Source organism: Eretmochelys imbricata, chromosome 3 (assembly GCF_965152235.1).
Source record: "Eretmochelys imbricata isolate rEreImb1 chromosome 3, rEreImb1.hap1, whole genome shotgun sequence".
Lineage (NCBI taxonomy): Eukaryota > Metazoa > Chordata > Testudines > Cheloniidae > Eretmochelys > Eretmochelys imbricata.
In genome coordinates, this window is record NC_135574.1 from 136592690 (window position 1) to 136607209 (window position 14520).

The following is a 14520-nucleotide window of genomic DNA, read 5'->3' on the forward strand; positions in this document are numbered from 1 at the left end:
TCTCCCCTAACTATAACATGTACAACTATTGCTTGCTGTAATATATTCTTCACATTATTTTACTGCTATTCAAATTATTATTACTTCTTCCTATTGAAGTTCTGTACAGTAGTATATCTGTCTACTTCTGATGGATGATGAGCTGTCAAAATTTCATGATATCCACTCTACTTCTTGATCGTTATGGATAATATTCATATATGGTATGTTAATTTGGATGATGATGCATTTCAGGACCCACTGTTCATATCATATATTTCATTATCCTGCCTGGTTCACTATGTTCTCCCAGTGTATGCATCACCTATTAATGTTGTTATATTCTTCCCTCTGAACTTGATATAATCTGCTTTCATGAAACTGTAATTGACAAAACCAATAAAAATGTTAATTCAAAAAGTAGTTTGAATCTAGAGTATAAATATTCACAAGCTTGAAGTTGAAAACCAGTGGAAAAAATGTTCTCAACTAATTGTTTTCTCTCAGATAACTTTTAAAATCAAAACTTTTTATGAGCAGACTCAATCTTTTATGTTGATTTTTTAAAACAAGAGTATTTCTGTTTCACAGGAGTGGAAATTAAGTTTTTATGCAGTGCTTTTTATGTGAAAGCAATAACACTATCAAAAGTAAAGCTGTAATAATGAAAGCCAGATTAAAAAAGACGAAACATGAAGTATATTTGCAAAAATGCATGTGCTTTTATCCACCTACATTTACATGGAAAATTGCAATAATTGCATGTGGAAATGTACTGTAAGTGTACAAATGCTTAGGTATTTTTGCATGAAGACCATATGTCTTGAATATATTTTTAGTAGAAGGCTTATATATGGAGGAAAAAATATTTGGATGTTCATCTCTTAACTTTGCCATTACATATATATGTTGTCAAACCACTTAAAAGCCTCTTGTTGAAAGTATGTTTACTACATGTGTGTGTTACTGTGTCTGTAAAACAGGCAGTACTTGACAAGGGGTGAGATAAATGAGGAGGCAATATCCCTAGTCCCTGTGTGAAAGTAGTGCCTAAAATCACCTTCAGGATATCCTTACTGTTTTAATTTCAGTGGAGGAAAAGTCTACACAATGTGATACACTAAAGGCAGAGGCCATTCTAGCTATAAGCAAGCTAGGCAGCTGCCTAGGGTGATAGATTTTGGGACCTCTCCTGCTTTCTTCCATGAATGGCAGGGAACCATGGGCAGTGGGGTATTAGGCTGGAGGGATGTCCAGGGAAGGGAGCAGCTGCCAGCTGGGGCTCCAAGCAGCAGGAAGTGACACAATGGAGTACTACTGGGGAAAGGCTCCGTCTCCTGCCCAGATGCTATCTGCCCCCAGTTTGGGTAAGACTGCAGCCAGGGCTCAGGCACTGAGTGGCCGGGGTGCTGGTGGTAGTACTCTGAGTGTTGTTGAGGTTTTGGCCACAAATGGAATGGCCCGCCCAGCTTCATGTCCCACGGGGATTTGTTCTTGGCCCTGCACTATTTAGTATTTTTATTAATGACCTGCAAGAAAACATAAAATTATCACTGGCAAAATTTGTACAAACTTGGGGGAGTAATAAATAATGAAGAGGACAGGTCACTGATCCAGGGTGATCAGGCTTGCCTGGTAAACTGGGCACAAGCAAACTACATGTGTTTTAAGATGGTTAAACGTACATTTATACATTTAGGAACAAAAAACGTAGGCCATACTTACACAATGGCCTAGCTGAAATGTTTATCTTTGAAGCACACCTATGTAAAGTGACAGTGCTGGGAGAATTTGCTTCCCAGAAGAAAGGTATGTATATTTCTTTTTTGTATTGCACTGCTTTGTCTTTAGACAATAAATTTAGCTAAGTTTGGTTATTTGGTCTTTGATCAATTTTAAGAACGAACTGAAAGTGTAGTCAAATAATTGGCTACACCTTTAAATCAATAAGATTGTATGTTTTTCTTGGAAATATGCTCTAGGAATTATTTTGGGAAAATTCTATAGCTCATGTTATACAAAAGGTCAGATTAAATGATCACAGTGGTCCATGCTCTTAGATTCATAGACTTTAAGGGACCATCATGATCATCATGCTGCCGAGGACTATGAAAACTCCCCTGGGTCTCTTCCAATCTGACCAGGGGGAAAATTTCTTCCTGGTCCCAAATATGGTGATCAGTTAGAGCCTGAGCATGGGGTGAGAGATGCCAGCCAGGCACCATGGGCAGGGCTCTCTAGTAATGCAGAGCCCTGCCCATCTAATGTCCCATCTCTGGCTGTTGGAGATACTTGCTTAAAGCAGTCCTGGATGAGCTGTATGCCATTAGAGGCACTCTCATCCATACAGTCCCCTCCATAAACTTATCAAGATCAATCTTAAAACAAGTTAGATTTTTTTTCTCCCTCTAGTCCCTTGGAATTCTGTCCAGAACTTCACTCCTCTGATGGTTAGAAACCGTCATTTAATTTATAGGCTATATTTATTGATGGCCAGTTTATATTCATTTGTTCTTCTGCCAACATTGGCCCTTAACTTAAATAACTCCTCTCTCCCTGGTGTTTATCCCTCTGATGTATTTATAAGGAGTAATCATATCTCCCTTTACATTTCATTTGGTTAAGCTAAACAAGCCAAGCTCTTTAAGTCTCCTCTCATAATATAAGTTTTCCATTCTTTTGATCAGCCTAATAGCCCTTTTCTGCATCTGTTCCAGTTTGAATTAATCTTTCTTCAACATGGGAGACCAGAATTACACACACTATTCCAGATGAGGTCTCACCAGTGCCTTGAATAATGATAACAACACTTTCCTATCTCTTCTGAAAATATCTTGCCTGATAAATCCTAGAATTGCATTAGCCTTTTTCATGGCCATATCACAATGGCAGCTCATAAACATCCTTTGATCAACTACTACCCAGGTCTTTCTCCTCCTCTGTCACTTTCAACTGATATGTCCCCAGCTTAAAAAGTAAAAACTCTTGTTATTCTCTAAGTGCATGATTTTGCACTTTGCTTTATTGAATTTTATCCCATTTCTTTTACTCCAGTTTTCAAGGTCCTCCAGATCTTCTTTTATGATGTTCCAGTCTTCCTCCATATTGGCAATACCTCCCAACTTTATGTCATCTGCAAATTTTATTAACACATTCTCACTTTTTGTGCTCAGATCATTAATGAAAATGTTAAATAAGATTGGTCCCTAGACTGATCTCTTAGGAACTCCACTGGTAACGTTCCTCCAGCTTGTTAGTTCAATTTTCAGTGTGACCCATTGTAATCTCTCCTTTAACCTGTTCCTTATCCACCTTTTGATTCTCATGTTAATCCCCATATTCTCCAATTTAACTAATGTTATCCCATGTGGAATTGTATCACAGTGGTCCCTGCTGGCCTTGGAATTTATGAATCTATGAATGTCCGTGTCTGGACCACATGGACCCTGCTACCCAAGCAGCTCCAGACCCCTGCCCAGACTGTTACCCTTGACTCACAATGTGCGTGGCCCAAGCTACTAATCCAACAGTGAGGAACTTTGCTGGAAAGGTGCAGAAGGTAGGGTGGGGAGTTGATGGGCAGGGGGAGTGTGGACTGCAATCAGCTGCAGGTGCAGAGTGTATGGGACCAGGCAGGAGGTACAGGGTGGGGATGCCCCGTTCCCTTTGTGATTGAGCTATCTCCGGGAAGAAGGAAGGGGACATGGCCAGGGGTGTGTGGGGGAGGCTAGGGGAGAGCTACATAGGGTTGATTGGAAGAAGGTCCTCGGTCCTGGGGGATGGAACAGGCTGGGGAGGGTTGCAGGAGGTAGATAGGGAATGGATCTTTGCCACAAACTTCTAAAGGATTAGGCAGGGCAGCTCACTGAAATTTTGCCTAGGGAAGCACATTGGCTTGATCAGCCTCGAGCTGGAGGGATGACACTGGACAATACCAACCTTCAACAAGGGTTTGAAGAAGGTAGAAATGCGCTTGAAATATCTGTGGATAAAAGCTGGACTATTTTGTGATGAACCTGCTGGCCTGTTACTTGGTTCCTTCCCCAAACCACAAATAAGATGGAGGGAAAGAATTGTGTCAGTAGAAAGCTCTGTTCTACTCACTTCAGTATCTTGCCCTGAAGGATTCTGTAATATCTAGAAAACAGGAAAAGGAAATAACCTGAGGTCAGAGGACATCAGCCTCACGAGACAGCAGGAATATCATGCTGGATGCTGCAGAGAAGGATGGGCAAAAAGCAGCTTGAGAGAAGGACAGCAAAAATGAATCTGTTTGGTACTGAGTAAAGATAGATCCTATCCATTTAATTCTTGTGTTGAGTCTCCATCTGACACCAGCTGTAACGGACTGAGACCTGAGAAGTGTTTTGAACCTCTCCCTTCAGAATGTTCCAGACCTTAGAGGGCCATAATGACTCGCAGTTATTGTAGCGTTGCCACCTCTGAGGTACAGAATAACAGGACACTTGGGATGATCCTGAGCACATAAAACTGGACTGCTGGCAGTGTGTACTAAGTATCTTTTCAGATTTCCCAGGACAACTACCTCAAAAATAAATAAATAAAGGACACTCCTGAGAAAACCTGGACAGGTGGCAACCCTAAATCAGCACCAGATCTTAAAACTCCACATATTATTTTACTGGGGGATGGGATTTACTATTTTCTGATTTGGCTTTCTCTAGTTCAGCCAGAGATTCCAAGAACATTTGTGCCTCCTTGGGTGTTCTATAAGTGCAATGTGTGGTGTACGGAGCTTTAAGAACTGTGGCAAGAGAGTTCTCGCTCCATCTTCAAGGTCTGGAAAATGCATAGGTTGCTATAAAAAGTCTATTTCCATTTTTCGTAACTCCTTTGAAATAAGAATATGCTTTAAACCTCATATTACTTCACTATGTATATTAGTTATTTGTTTTTATATTTATATTTCACTTCATTGTATGCCTCTCTTTCATAATATTAGGAATTTGACATATTCCTCCCATAATTCTTTTACCTCTGCTAGAATATAATTTAATTTACTTTAACAATGAAAGTGCCATTTCTAGTATTGATGTATTACAGCTATGGTACCTCACATAGCTAGATTTAGCTTCATTAGACTTGTTTGGTTTAGGGCTATATTATGTTAGTGAACTTATTTCTCCCTTGAGCACTTGGTCAGTTACTTTTCCAGTAATTTGGGCTAGAGTATCCAGTTGTTATTTCAACTCTTTCTAGCCTCAAGTTTTGCAACCATTGATCTACTCCCTGTGCTGCACTAATGTCTTTATTCCCTGTACTGTTCCAAAACTTTTTATATAGAAGGCAATGATCAGACTCTGGAGGACCTGGGGAAAATTCTACAAAATTCTGCCACTTTAAGGATAAATTCTGCACCTCCTCAGTTTCTCTGAGAGAATTATGAGCCCTGCTGTGAGCCTGCACAGGGGAGTTAAAGGGCACAAGGAGTCTCCTTACTCCCCATGTGTGAGCTATCCACATTATGCAGAGGCGAGAGCAGCTGCTGACAGGCTGTTATGTAGGTGGGCAGGCAGGGCCCTTCAAGACAGCCAACACATCAGCACCAGTGCAGAGGAGGAAGTCATCTTCCTCAGCAAAAGGGTTTATCATAGATGAGATCCTGTCATAGAATCTCAGGTTTGGAAGGGACCTCAGGAGGTCATCTAGTCCAACCCCCTGCTCAAAGGGGGACCAATTCCCAATTTTTGCCCCAATCCCTAAATGGCCCCCTCAAGGATTGAACTCACAACCCTGGGTTTAGCAGGCCAATGCTCAAACCACTGAGCTATACAGTCTGGATTTTAGGTTTATAATTCAGGCCTGGGCAAGCATTATTTTAAGAATGCTGAAAAAAGTTGCCTTCGTAAGCAATATCCTGAAGGTCCATTATCCAAATGTGTTTTGCATAGGTATCACCTTTGCCCTCAGGTAGTAGACAGTCACCCACATAGACAGGTGTCAGTGTTGGAAAGGAATATTCACTGGGTGCATGCTCATGTCAAGTTGCGCACACACATAAATGGGCCACACTTTGTGAGGACTTAACTCTTCTTAATTTTTTTTTTTTTTTTTTTTGCTCAAGGGGAGATCCATAACTTTCTGTTACTCTAAGTACCCTGCTTGGCTCCCAAGCAGCCAAGTCTTTCTCTCCCAGCTAGAGAGAGAATATCTTAGCTCCTAGCTCACAGGCCTTTTATAGGGCCAGCTGTGGCCTGATTGGTGCATGGCCCCAGCTGTGGCTGCCTTTCCAATTAGCCTACCCTATTGACTCCCCCAGGGCAGCCCTTTCCCAGGGCTGTTTTAACCCCTTCAGGGCCGGAGCAGGGTGACCACCCTGCTACACGCTGAAAGAAGCAACAAGTACAGGAAGAGAACAAGTGATTTCCCTACACCCACCCTGAATTTCCCCAACCCCCACCCCAGTTTTGTGAACTAGTTACATGCCAATTTAGTGAGTGTTTGGGAATTTGAATTGAAATTGAAACAAAATGAAATTGAATTGAATTGAAGTTAAAAGCATATAAAATATATGATAAAATATGTGTATCTGAAAAAGTATAATAGATTTGAAAAGTATGAACATAGACTAGCTCACTTATACAGCTGTATACCTAGGTATCCAGCAAACAGAGCTGTGCTGCCCAAGTGATAGATTTTGGCTGGGGTTGGGTTACAAATCACTTGAATGCGAGTGGTGGGGGGGAGGTAGGGGGTAATGAAATGTTGTTATTCTTATTGTATGAGTAAAGGGCAATAGAACTGCATTTAGCCTGTGTTGACTGAGGGCATCAAGAGAGAGGGTGGGGACAGGTGTTTTGCTTGATGTCTGTCTGAGTCACAAGTATGATTTGACCTGCCCCTCTCCACTGTTTAAAGACAGAGCTGATTAGGCTCCATAGATAGTCTTTTGTTTTGTTAAGTGACCACTACAGCTGAAATCACTGATAATCAGGTCTAAGTGCTTACTCCTGCTGTGGGGACAGTGTTTCTGTGGAAGAGATGGCCCAGTCTGCTCTAGCAGTGAGGTTCCCCCACTGAGATCTCAGTTAAAACCACTGAGAGCTGGTGGAACGTCAAGAGACCAACTCACAGAGGTCACAGTGGCAGGTGGCAGCAGAAGGTGACTGCGAAGGGCCATTGGCAACAGAGCAGTGGAGTGAATGGTGGCACAATGAACAACAGTGGACAGAGTGAGCAGCTGGAGGAATGAGCAAGGTGCCTTCTTGCCCCCAACCTGGGAGGTGAACTCATGTGAAAGCACCTCTGAACTCTGAGTCTCCACTGACCAAGGATAACACCAGTGAGTGGGGTGCGGTGGAGGGAAAAGTGAGGGGCACGTTGAATAAACATTTCCTTGTTGGACTATATTTTAGTGACTTTGCTCCAGAATGCTAGATTTGTGACTGGGAATGGAAACTTATATACTTATAGGAAACTTATATAGTGTGTTTCCTAGTAGGCCAAGATTTTTAAAATGAATTATTTGCCAAGATTGTTATCTCACATTGTTGCTATCTTGAGAGATCATTATGCTGGGGAGTTTCTGTACTAAACATTTTTATTATTATATTTAATTTTTATATAAGAATGGTCACATTGGGTCAGACCAATGGTCCATATAGCAGGTGGTCTTCTAACAGAGATCAAGGCCAGGTGCTTCAGATGGAATGAACAGAACAGGTAATCATCAAGTGATCCATCCCGTCACCCATTCCCAGCTTCTTGCAAACAGGCTAGGGACACTCAGAGCATGGTGTTGCGTCCCTCCCCGTCCTGGCTAATAGCCATTGATGGACCTATTCTCCAGAAATTTATCTAATTATTTTTTCAATCCTGTTATAGTTTTGGTCTTCACAGCATCCCCTGGCAGAGAGTTCCACGGGTTGACTTTATGTTCTGTGAAGAAGTACTTCCTTTTGTTTTTTTAAAACCTGCTGCCTATTAATTTCATTCGGTGACTGCTAGTTCTTGTGTTATGTGAAGGATTGAATAATATTTCCTTATTCACTTTCTTCACACCAGTCAAGATTTTATAGACCTCTATAATATCCCCCCTTAGTCGTCTCTTTTTCTAAGATGAAAATTCCCAGTCATTTTAATCTCTCCTCCTGTTTCATACCCCTAATCATTTTAGTTGCCCATCTCTGTAACTTTTCCAATTCCAATATATCTTTTTTGGGATAGGGTGACCAGATCTGCACACAATATTCAAGGTGTGCATGTACCATGGCTTTATATAGAGGCAATATGATATTTTCTATCTTATTATCTATCCCTTCCTTAATGATTCCCAGCATTCTGTTTGCTTTGTTGACTGCTGCTGCACATTGAGTGGATATTTTCAGAGAACCAATTGGACCCCAAACAGATGGCTGCTTGTGCATTTGATGGAGCTGCAAACTTCTCTGGAAGACACGGTGGAGTACAAGCTTTGCTCAGAGAAAACTGTAACCCTAATCTCTCCTGTACACACTGCAGAGGCCATCTACTCCAACTATAAGTGGCAGAATCTTCAAAAGACATTAAAAAAGCTATAAATTTAATGTCTTCATTATATTCTTTTTTAAGCAAAAGTCCAAAAAGACTGAATATCTTGGAGAATATAGACGATACACTGGGACTGAAGTTCATCTTAGTCCAACCTAGGAAAACCCTCTGGCTTTCTCATGAGCAATCCTTGGCTGTTGTCTTAAAATTACTCCAGCTGTTATTACTGGCTTTGGAAAGTATCTACCAAGATGGGATGGATCTAAGTAGTGAGGCTAGTGGATTACTTTTGCTACTATGTCCAGAGAAGACTATTGCCATTCTCTCTCTCACAAGTCTACTGTTGAAACCACTTGGGTCATTAAAAAATGCTATCCAGGTATCTGCTACAACAGTAGTAGATCTTTGTCCAGCAATAGAAGCTACATTTGGATCAATCAGAGAGCTATCCATTGAAAAAATACTGGAAGAAGCGAAGACTTCAGTCCAGAAGTTGACTAATGAAGGCATTTATATTGAATCCTTAAGTGAAGAGGACAAGAAGTGTTTGTTAAGACAACTGAAAAAGTACACAGATTCTTAAAAATCTACAACAGCAACTTCTAGATTCTACTCAACCTCTACGTAGCTTTTACAGATGCCTGTCCTATAAAACACCAACAGTTGAGTGGAGTGAGGCACTACCAGCAATGGGCCTGCCATGTAATCAGGACAGAATAGAGAATTTGAACACAGAGTGGAATGTCATACGACGAATGACTGAAGATTTGACCTCAACTTCTGTTTTATCATCACTAGTGGCTCGACTCAATCTTTGTGCTATGTTTTCTGGGATGAAATAAATAGGAATTCATCTCTTGCTACTCCCAGTCACAACAGCTACAGTTGAGCATTCTTTTTCATCATTGAATAGAATTTTGTGTTCTGAAAGAAGTCGCCTTCTGCCTGATCATGTGAATGAACTAATGAGCATATCAATTGAAGGAATGGAAGTACCGGACACATGAGAAGCCACCAAAGATGAACGCATTGCATTCAAGAAGTTCATTAACAGAGTTGTACAAAGTTATAACAAGAAAGATGTAGACGTACTGTTTCATATTAAAGTTGGCTACTCAAGCTTTCTTTGTGTGATGATTTTAAAACATGAGTTAAATCTAATAAAATGGTCATGAAACATTTTTCAGTTTTTACTATGGTGCCATACAGCCCACCTTCACCCTCACAGTCTCATCCCTCATTGGCCCTGACACCACCCCCCCCCCCCCGTAAATTTGAACACCCCCCCCCCCCCCAATTTCAATTCCTGAGGAAACCACTGGCAAGGACTGTCATCTCAATCACTTTTCTTCACTGGACCAGCGTGAACTTTATGAGCAATACCTGTGCAGGTGTACAGCTATGTGGGCTTGATCCAGAGCCCAGTGACTTCAATGGGCTTTGGATTGGGCCCAAAGAAACCACTCCTTGTTCCTTAACAATAGATCTTAATACAGGGAAGTGTTTTCTCCATGTGCAGTGTTGAGATCTTTTCAGATATATATCCTGCATGCCAGTCTATCACTAATCTGTTTCAATAGCAGTCTGTGCTTTATGTAATTCTTCTTTTGACTTCAAAGAATTCTGACCTTTCAGTTCATATAAGAATCTGGAGTCTCCCACATTTACCATAGCTGTGAGTTAAAAGGCAGACTGGAGAAAATCTATTTTATCTGCAAGTAAGACTGGTGGAAAATAAAGGTCAATTATCTGCCAGGAAAGCATGAAATTTGCTCACTTTCACCCATGATAACTTAATTTGTCTATTGAATCTATGGAGACAGCTAGATATTCTGAGGGCTAAAATCCCACAGTGTAATACCAGAATGTGTTCTGGCTGTAACATGTATTTTGTTTTCCTAGTGAGTGGATATTCACATGAAGTGAGCATCAGTCAGTGAAAAATCAAACAGTCTGAGCTGTAGGCAAAACAGTTTAGGGTACCAAACCTTCCCATTAAACGAGACCTTCCATAATACAATGTTGTATCTGCATCTGTGGGTTGATTGATGGCTATCTGGGAGGGAAAAATATATATATTTTTGGTATTTCCTACTTGCCTCACATGGTGTTAAAATATTCTATGGATTAGACAGCTAGAAATTGCGAAGTTCTGCTTCAGCAGAACAAGGAAATAATTAAATGTCAGTCACCTAGTGATGGAGATTATCCTCATTTGCTATGATATAAAATGAGTGTAATTGGACGGTATCTCAATGCTGGTGAGCTGTGGAACTCCCTAAAGTATCTTCCCAAAAGAAGCAGATTGACACAGTGAGGGTGGAGAGAACATACGGTACTCACTAACCTGTCCAATATTTACAGACAGCTTCTCTAAACTCAGAAATGGAAACGAAGGTCATCTAACCACTGGTTCTAGTAGTTGTGCTTTTCCAAATACTTTTAAAAAAAAAAAAAGTGTGTGTGTGTGTGTGTGATTCATCAAAAAGTATGTTTGTGAAATGTTCCCAACCATCCAAACTGGCCTAATAAAAGAAGGCAATGATAAGTTGCAATGTGATCAACCCACAGGTGTTACACACCCTGCACTGAGACTGTGCAGGGGCACAGCAGGTGCATCAATGATGCAGTGGTGCCTTCACACTTGCACCACAGAAAGAATCGCCATGCGAGTCCAATGCAGGCCAGCTTCGAAGGCAAGAGAAGGTGTGCTGGGGAGAGACCAGATTAACGTTTATACAGTGTAAGTGTCCCAGAGACCCTGCACAAATGACATAGAGGATATGCTGCCACTATCCTAGCCCACAGGCTGAAATATTCACTAATATTCACTACTGTGCCCAGTAGTCTTGTCCCCTGGCTCTGGTTTGGGGCTGAATATCATCCCCCCCCAACCCCACTGCTAAAAATATATTTGTTATCCCAGTACAGATCACACTGAACTGCAAGGAAATTCCATCAGAGAGAATTGTGGGTTGTGCTTCTTGAATGGGCAGGGACTATTTTTATTCTGTGCAGTGCCTAGCACAATGGGTCCTGGTCCATGACTAGGGCTCCTAGGCACTATGGTAATACAAATAAATAATAATGATAATAATAACAACATACTTGGAGGTAGAGCATGATAAAGAGAGAGAACCTTATTTGCTGAAAACATTTGAAATTTTGAATTTGTTCCTTTTTGTAGGGTTCGTTTTCAGCTCTTTAGGACACTTTACAGTATAGGCAAAAATTATTTCATGGTATATTTTTTAATGTTTTATTTACTGCAAAGCTAATCTTCGGTAAGGAAGGATAAATATTATGATTATCTGTACAATTTACAGTGAGGAACAGATCATTCTGGCATTCCTCCCTCCCACCACACAAGGTCAGAGGGAAAAAGCAGAGCCCAGATGTGTGGGGTTGACCAAGGGGGAGCCTATCTCACAGATAATAGAATCATACAGTCATAGAAGATTAGGGTTGGAAGAGACCTCAGGAGGTCATCTAGTCCAACCCCCTGCTCAAAGCAGGACCAACCCCAACTAAATCATCCCAGCCAGGCTTTAAAAACCTCTAAGGATGGAGATTTCACCACCTCCCTAGGTAACCCACTCCAGTGCTTCACCACTCTCCTAGTGAAATAGTTTTTCCTAATATCCAAACTAGACTTCCCCCACTGCAACTTGAGACCATTGCTCCTTGTTCTGCCATCTGCCACCACTGACAACAGTCTAGATCCATCCTCTTTGAAACCCCCCCTTCAGGTAGTTGAAGGCCGCTATCAAATACCCTCTCACTCTTCTCTTCAGCAGCCTAAATAAGCTCAGTTCCCTCAGCCTCTCCACATAAGTCATGTGCCCTAGCCCCTGATCATTTTCTTTGCCCTCTGCTGGACTCTCTCCAATTTGACCACATCCTTTCTGTAGTGGGGCACCCAAAACTGGATGCAATACTTCAGATTTGGCCTCATGAGTGCCAAATAGAGGGAAATAATCACTTCCCTCGATCTAGTGGCAATTCGCCTACTAATGCAGCCCAATATGCCGTTAGCCTTCTTGGCAACAAGGGCACACTGCTGACTCATATCCAGTTTCTGTAATCCCCAGGTCCTTTTCTGCAGAACTGCTGCTTAGCCAGTCACTCCCCAGCCTGTAGCAGTGCATGGGATTCTTCCATCCTAAGTGCAGGACTCTGCACTTGTCCTTGTTGAACCTAATCAGATTTATTTTGGGCCAATCCTCCAATTTGTCTATGTCACTCTGGACCCTATCTCTACCTTCCAGTGTATCTACCTCTCCCCCCAGCTTAGTGTCATCTGCATATATGATGTTGAACAAAACCGGCCCCAGGACCGACCCCTGAGGTACTCTGCTTGATACCGGCTGCCAACTAGACATTGAACCATTGATCCTTATCCATTGAGCTTGACGATCTAGCCAGCTTTCTATCCACCTTATAGTCCATTTATCCAATCCATACTTTTTTAACTTGCTGGCAAGAATACGGTGGGAGACCATATCCAAAGCTTCGTGAAAGTCAAGATGTATCACAACCACCACTTTCCCCATCTCCACAGAGCCAGTTCTCTCATCATAGAAGGCAATCAGGTTGGTCAGGCTTGACCTGCCCTTGGTGAAGATCCCAGAATGGCATCCCAATACCATCACAGGGAAGCTAAACCAAAGGAGTCTTGGAGAGTTTAAAGACCATGGTGTGGTGAACTTCACTTGTGGAGAGCACAGCCTGAGGAATCCAGCAGAACATGTACAATTCAATATCTGCACAATCTACTGCCAGTGGCGCTCTATGTTGACATTTCAGGTAAGCAAAGTTGCCTTGTCGGAGAAGTTTGGAATATTATAACTATTCCCCCCCCCCCCCCCGCACCACACACACAGTTTGAATACTGAGTCTCAGTCCTCTTCCTACTCGCAAAGTTTCCCTACAATAAAAAACACAATCTCCCATCTGACACTGTCATTGCCAATCTCTACAAAAGCATGAACAGTAAGCTCTCTTACTCCTATAGATGTTCAATCCAGAGCACAAATGAAGGGAAGTTTATACTGTCAATGCTCATGCTATACTTGTTCCATGAATAATCAAAGAATTCCATTCTCCAGGGCATTCAGTCCAGTCTGTTTCCTCAGCCCTAAATTCACTAAAATCGAACAAACACACACATACCCCTTTACCAGTATATTAGTATGTGTAATGAAAAGAACCAAGGCAATATGTGAGCAATTCCTGATTGTTAAAGCGGAAGCTGGAAATGAAGCATTTGAAAATAGTATCACTCTTTAATTAACTTAAATCAAACAAAATTGACTTTTTATGGGTGTTTGGTAATATTTACAAATAATAGCACATTAATTAAAGACGCATTACAAAACAAACCCTCCTTTGGAAGTGCAAATTATATCAAAACCTAATACCCCATTAGGTTCCCTATGATTAAAATTATTTTCCCTTTGATCCTGCCAACCACAAAGACTGTTCATTAAACCTACTTACACAAGCTTCTCTTTCCTTGTTTGGAACACTGACTACAATTATAATGGAGCTTAAGCTAAGCTGATGAAAACTTTGACTATTCTTTTACTGGTGAAGTAGAACCTCTAATACCTCATAATAGCTAACCATTAATACTTAGATGTTATCACTTAATGCATACTAGAGAACAGAGTCCTGTCAATTCCATTTTTTAAAGGACTGAGTTACCTCACAAGTGAGCAATATTTTGTTACCACTTCATAATCTGTTTCCTGTTTTAGAAATGTATTATATACTACATGTCTGTAAGATAAATTATTAATGACCATTTTTCTAGCTGTAAAAAGTTTCATAGCTAGTGATTCTTAGATTAATACATCAGTGTTTTGAGATACCATAAATCTAATAGTTTTGAGCAGATAAATAACTGGTTGGGACTATCCTGTTACCCAGTGTTCATGGAGTCTTAAATCTATAATATTCAAATTTTCTGATTATTTCTTTGTGGAATAACAGGAGCAGGGTGGTATCTCTGTACATTAGATAGATTTCTTGATGTTGCATCTGCATAAT